Genomic DNA, 6,913 nt, shown 5'->3' with positions numbered 1-6,913 from the left:
CTGATGTAATTTCTTATCTTTCTCAGCAGAGCAGTTTCTAAAAATATAGAAGGGGTGCAGGGTAGGGGTGGATGGTAGGAGAGAACAGGTCTTATCCCATGCTGAGGGGGCTTCACTATTTCAGCATTCCACTAATGATGAAACATGTTACCCATCTCCTGACAGAGGTGATGAACTCAAAGTGCAGATTGAGATATATTTATTTTTGGACATGGTTAAGGTGGGCATTTGTTTTGCTTGACTATACGTATTTGTAACAGGGGTCTTTTTCTTTCTTTCTCATTTGGGGATTGGGGAGGGGAACAGGAGGTAGGATGGAAAGAAGGTGCAACTTCATTGGAAAATAAAATGAAATTTTAAAAATAACACGTGTAATGGTTGGAAGGGTAAATAGTAGGCCTCCTGATTTACTTTGGCTAGAGAACACCCACATGGAGTCTATGCCACAGCTATATACAGGGAAACATGTGACTTAGTCCTGCAGGGCTTATCATTTTTGGATTATGCAACAAACTTTGAATGGTATGTTGATCCTGAAGCCAGTGATGGTTATAGAGAGGAGAAGGTATCAAAGTTTCATCAGAGAGGATTGAAGCCAGAAGGAATGGTCCATTCAGGGAACTTTAAAAAGATTGACTCTGCCCTCTTCCTCTCTTTGTTCCTGACTACTCTGTCATGATCCTTTGAGGTGCTCCCTGAAGGAGTAGGGTAAATTTTGGTGCCTGTCTCCCAACTCTAGCTGAAATGTTAAACTACTCCCATGTGGAAGCTAAAGCATAGGTGAACCGAGTTAGGTGAACTGAGTCTAGGCCTTTCGCCTCTGGATGTCTTTTCCAATCTGTGTTTTGTTCTCTGAGCATAGGTGACTGAATACTGATGTCAAAATAAATGTATTCAGCCTTGGAGGCAGCTTTATCCTGGATTTCTTATTCAGAACTGATTGGCCATAGGAGGATTTTTTTTTTACATCAAAGAAGATGATGTACAGCAAGACGATGAACCTAACCCCTTGGTCTCACTATGGACCTTGAGAAAAACAGAGGGTCAAGTTGAAGATGAAATGTGAATTCAATGGTCCTGCAAACTGCTTTATGTTTGATGTTTTGAGCCTCAGGCTCTCAGGAGAATGTGACAGTAGTTATAAGTTATTACTATTGCTTGTTTACATCTTTGTTAACATGCTCCTGTGAGTGTCTTCTGTTAAGCATTTATTTTATGTGTAAGAAATAAATAACTGTCCCATGTAAGAAGCTTGGGATAGTGCCCACTGTACCCCATGAGCACAGCTCAACTTTTAAAAATGAAAAAAAGACAAAAAAGAGCCCTGACCACAGAAATCAACTATGGTGACAGGGAAGATCAAAATACAGACTCAGAAGAGGACAGCAATGTCAGAATGCCTATATGCAAAGCCTCAAAGGGGAATATGAATTGGTCTCGAGCCCAAAAAGTTCTCTTGGAAGAGCTCAAAAAAGGATTTTAAAAATTAAGTAAAAGAGGTAGAAGAAAAATGGGGAAAAGAAATGAGTTATACAAGAGAATTATGAAAAAAGAGTCAACAGCTTGGAAAAGAGAGCACAAAAATTGACTAAAAAAACCAACTCCTTAAAAGAAAATAGAACCAGCCAAATTGAAAAGAGAATCCACCGAAGAAAATAACTCCTTTAAAAGTAGAATTGGCCAAATGGAAAAGGAGGTACAAAAGCTAACCAAAGAAAATAATTCCTTAAAAATGAGAATTGGGGAAGGAGAAAAAAATGGCATCCATGGACCATAGTACCTACAGTCAAGCTGCAGCTCAGCCAGCTCAAGGATGTGTGCAGACCACCCAGGCACGTGGACAACAAAGTTGTGGAACCTACGGGCAACCTAATGATGTCAGCAATACACAGGCTTAGACAACTACAACATATGGGCAGAGCACATATGCAACCTCTTATAGATAGCCTCCAATTATACTACACCAACTGCACCTCAGGTTTATAGTCACTCTGTCCAAGGATATGGGACAGGGGCCTACAATACCACCTCTGCTACAGTTACAACCACCCAGGCATCCTATGCAGTACAGTCTGCATATGGCACCCAGCCTGCTTACCCCGCCTACAAGCAGCAGCCAGCAATCACTGCACCTGCGAGACCCCAGGGTGGTAGAAAGCCTGCTGAGACTGGTTGGCCTCAGTCTAGTACTGCAGGCTCCAGTCAGCCCAGCCTAGGATACAGACAAAGCAACTCCAGTTACCCACAGGTGCCAGGCAGCTACCCCATGCAGCCATCCTATTCTCCAACCAGCTATTCCTCTACCCAGCTAACTAGTTATGATCAAAGCAGTTACTCTCAGCAAATACCTATGGTCAACAGAGCAGCTATGAGCAGCAGCCCCCTACTAGTTCTACCCCCCAAGCTGGATCCTACAGCCAGGCTCCAAGTCAATATAGCCAACAGAGCAGCAGCTATGGGTAATAGAGTGCATTCCAGCAGGATCATGCCAGTAGCATGGGTGGATATGGGCTGGAGTCTGGAGGCTTTTCCGGACCTAGAGAAAACTGGAGCATGAGTGGCCCTGATAACCAGGGTTAGGGCAAGAGGGGGATTTGATCATGGAGGTATGAGCAGAGATGGGTGGGGAGGAGCAGGAGGAGGAAGATATGGTAGAATGGGCAGTGCTTCAGAGTGAGGTGGCTTCAACAAGCCTGTCAGACCTATGGAAGAAGGACCAGACCTTGACTTAGGCCCACCTGTAGAATCAGATGAAGACTCAGAAAACAGTGCAACTTATGTACAAGGACTGAATGAAAATGTGACTGTTGATGAGCTGGCAGACTTTTTCAAACAGTGTGGGGTTGTCAAGATGAACAAAAGAACTGGGCAGCTGATGATAAACATTTACTTAGACAAAGAAACCGGAACACCAAAGGGAGATGCCACAGTATCCTACAACAACTCACCTACTGCAAAGACTGCAGTAGAATGGTTTGATGGGAAAGACTTCCAAGGCAGCAAAATCAAAGTGTCTCTTGTTGGAAGAAACCTCCAATGAATAGCACGTGAGGGGACATGCCACCTTGTCAAGACAGAGGGATGCCTCCTCCTCTGCGAGGAGGTCCTGGAGGGCCAGGGGGTCAGGAGGTCTCATGGGTAGAATGGAAGGCAAAGAAGGAGATGGGGGAGGTTTTCCACCAAGAGAACCCAGGGGTTTCAGAGGAAACCTTTGAGGAGGAGGAAACATGCAGCACAGAGCAGGAGATTAGCAGTGCCCTAATCTAATCTGTGGAAACCAGAATTTTGCCTAGAGAATGGAGTGTAATCAGTGTAAGGCCCCTCAGCCAGAGGGATTTCTTCCACCACCCTTTCTACCTTCAGGTGGAGAACATGGCAGAGGTGGCCCTGGTGGCATGACGGGTAGCAGAGATGGCCTCATGGACTGTGGAGGGCCTGGTGGCATGTTCAGAGGAAGCCAAGGTGGAGACAGAGGCAGCTCCCAGGAAGGTCGAGGAAATGATCAAGGAGGCTTTGGTGTTAGAAGAAGAGGACCTGTAGGTCCTTTTAGGCCTCTCATGGAGCAGATGGCAGGCAGAAGTGGGCATGGGGGAACTGGAAAAATGGATAAAGGCGAGCACTGTCAGGAGCACAGAGACCAGCCCTACTAGACGCAGAAACCCCACAGAGCTGCATTTACTACCAGATTTATTTTTTAAACCATAAAATGTTTTAAATTTATAATTCCATATTTATAACATTGGCCACATTACAATTATACCATGTCTGTAGTTTAGTATTTTTCACCATTTGTGGAGAAACATTGAAACAAGTTAAATGGTAGTGCCCTGAGTTCCTTTTCCTTCTTCTAAGATGTCTGTTTAATGAAGACTAATAAACAATGAGAAACCATTGTTGTGAGTATGTACAAATATCATTGTGAGGATATCCAAGAGGAGAGCTAACCGTAACAAAGTTAATGGTTGTGATATGTTGTTTTTTCCTTATAAAATTCCAAATGTTTATAAACATTAAAAAAAATTAGAATTGGGCAAGTAGAAGCTAATGACTCTATAAGACATAAGAATCAGTCAAACAAAATCAAAAGAATGAAAAAAAAGAAGAAAATGTAAAATACCTCATTGGAAAAACAACTGACCTAGAGAATAGATCCATGAGAGATAATTTATCAATTATTGAGATATTTTTGAGATATATTTATATATATATAAATATATATATATAAATATATTGAGATATATTTGAATATATATATGATATATATGAATATATAATATATATGAATATATATGAATATATAAATATATATGAATATATATTTGATATATATGAAAACCACAATCAAAAAAGGAGCCTGGACAGCATCTTTCAAGAAATTATCAAAGAAAACTCTCCTGATATCCTAGAACAAAAAGGGAAAATAGTCATTGAACGAATCCACCAATCACTTCCTGAAAGAAAAGCAAATTCCAGAACTATCAGATCAAGGAAAAAGTACTACAAGCAGCCAGTAAGAAATAATTCAAATATTAGGCATCCACAGTCAGGATTACACAGGACTTTGCAGTTTATACATTAAAGCATCAGAGGCCTTGGAATATGATACTCTGGAAAGCTAAAGAGCTTGGATTACAAGGAAGAATCAACTACTCAGCAAAACTGAGCATAATTTTTCATGAGAAAAGATGGACATTTGGGGGGAGGCAGAGCCAATATGGCAGCTGGAAAGCAGGGACTTGCGTGAGCTCCCCCCCAGGTCCCTCCAAACACCTATAAAAAATGGCTCTGAACAAATTCTAGAACTGCAGACCCCACGAAATAGCAGAGGGAAGCAGGGCTCCAGCCCAGGACAGCCTGGATGGTCGCTGAGTAAGGTCTTTCACACGGAGCTGGGAGCGGAGAGGAGCACAGCCCAGCATGGGCTGCACCTGAACCAACCAGACCAGGAGCTGGGCGGAACAGGCCCTAGCACCCCAAATCAGTGAGCTGCAGCAGTTACCAGACTTCTCAACCCACAAACACCAAAGACAACAGAGAAGGTTAGTGGGAAAAGCTGCGGGAGTGGAAAGAGTTCTCAGTTCGGCTACCAGCCCCAGGGGCAACAGAGGTGGGGCAGCTGCAGCTGCAGTTGCTTCTGGCCCCAGGTCCACCTGGTGGGAGGAATTAAGTGGCAGATCAGAGAGGGAGTGCAGAGCCTGCTGAAGATTTAAGTCCCGTCTGGGTTGGGGTTTCTTGGGGAAGGAGTAGTGCTGGTGTGGCAGAGCTGGCACATCCCCCCCAAACGTGGAACATAGAACTATCTAGTCTACAAGCAGTCATACCCCGCTGAAAAACTCAAGGGTCAAGTCAGTTGGTTGGGAATATGGCCAGGCAGCGAAAACGCACCCAGATTCAGTCTCAGACTTTGGATTCTTTCTTTGGGGACAAAGAAGACCGAAACATACAGACAGAAGAAGTTAACAAAGTCAAAGAGCCTACAACAGAAGCCTCCAAGAAAAACATGAATTGGTCCCAGGCCATGGAAGAGCTCAAAAAGGATTTGGAAAAGTAAGTTAGAGAAGTAGAGGAAAAATTGGGAAGAGAAATGAGAAGGATGCGAGAAAACTATGAAAAACAAGTCAATGACTTGCTGAAGGAGACCCCAAAAAATACTGAAAAATACACTGAAGAAAACAACACCTTAAAAAATAGACTAACTCAAATGGCAAAAGAGCTCCAAAAAGCCAATGAGGAAAAGAATGCCCTGAAAGGCAGAATTAGCCAAATGGAAAAGGAGGTCCAACAGACCACTGAAGAAAATACTACCTTAAAAATTAGATTGGAGCAAGTGGAAGCTAGTGACTTTATGAGAAATCAATATATTATAAAACAGAACCAAAGGAATGAAAAAAATGGAAGACAATGTGAAATATCTCATTGGAAAAACCACTGCCCTGGAAAATAGATCCAGGAGAGATAATTTAAAAATTATTGGACTACCTGAAAGCCATGATCAAAAAAAGAGCCTAGATATCTTTCAAGAAATAATCAAGGAGAACTGCCCTGATATTCTAGAGCCACAGGGCAAAATAGAAATTGAAAGAATCCATTGATCGCCTCCTCAAATAGATCCCAAAAAGAAATCTCCTAGGAATATTGTCACCAAATTCCAGAGCTCCCAGATCAAGGAGAAAATACTGCAAGCAGCCAGAAAGAAACAATTTGAGTATTGTGGAAACCCAATCAGAATAACCCAAGATCTGGCAGCTTCCACATTAAGAGATCGAAGGACTTGGAATACGATATCATGCTCCAAGGCAAAATATGGATTTTCAATAAAATAGAGGACTTTCAAGCTTTCTCAGTGAAAAGACCAGAGCTGAATAGAAAATTTGACTTTCAAACACAAGAATCAAGAGAAGCATGAAAAGATAATCAAGGAAAAGAAATTGCAAGGGACTTACTAAAGTTGAACTGTTTTGTTTATATTCCTACATGGAAAGATGATGTGTATAATTCATGAGACCTCAGTATTAGGGTAGCTGAAGGGAATATGGATATTTATATATTATATATATAATATATATGTTTATGTATATATATATAAGTGAATGTGTATGTATGTATATATGTATGTGTATATATATGTATATATATATACATATAGAGAGAGAGAGAGAGAGAGAGCGGACACAGGGTGAGGTGAAGATGAAGGGAAGATATCTAAAAGAAATAAAATCAAATTAAGGGATGAGAGAGGAATATATTGAGAGAGGGAGATAGGGAGAGAATGGGATGGATTATCTTGCATAAAGGTGGCAAGAGGAAGCAGTTCTGGGGGAGGAGGAGAGAAGGCAGGTGAGGGGGGAATGAGTGAATCTTGCTCTCATCAGATTTGGCCTGAGGAGGGAATACCATACATACTCAATTGGGT

The 6,913-nt window shown here is 41.9% G+C and overlaps 1 pseudogene; it reads left to right on the top strand.

Moving 5' to 3' along the window:
• Positions 1–1,757: 1,757 nt before the first annotated feature.
• On the top strand, positions 1,758–3,650 carry LOC118829980 (annotated as a pseudogene).
• The last annotated feature ends 3,263 nt before the right edge of the window (positions 3,651–6,913 follow it).

Source organism: Trichosurus vulpecula, chromosome 8 (assembly GCF_011100635.1).
Source record: "Trichosurus vulpecula isolate mTriVul1 chromosome 8, mTriVul1.pri, whole genome shotgun sequence".
In the NCBI taxonomy this organism is placed as follows: domain Eukaryota; kingdom Metazoa; phylum Chordata; class Mammalia; order Diprotodontia; family Phalangeridae; genus Trichosurus; species Trichosurus vulpecula.
The sequence above is the reverse complement of the archived record's forward strand: the minus strand, read 5'-3'. Positions and strand labels throughout refer to the sequence as shown.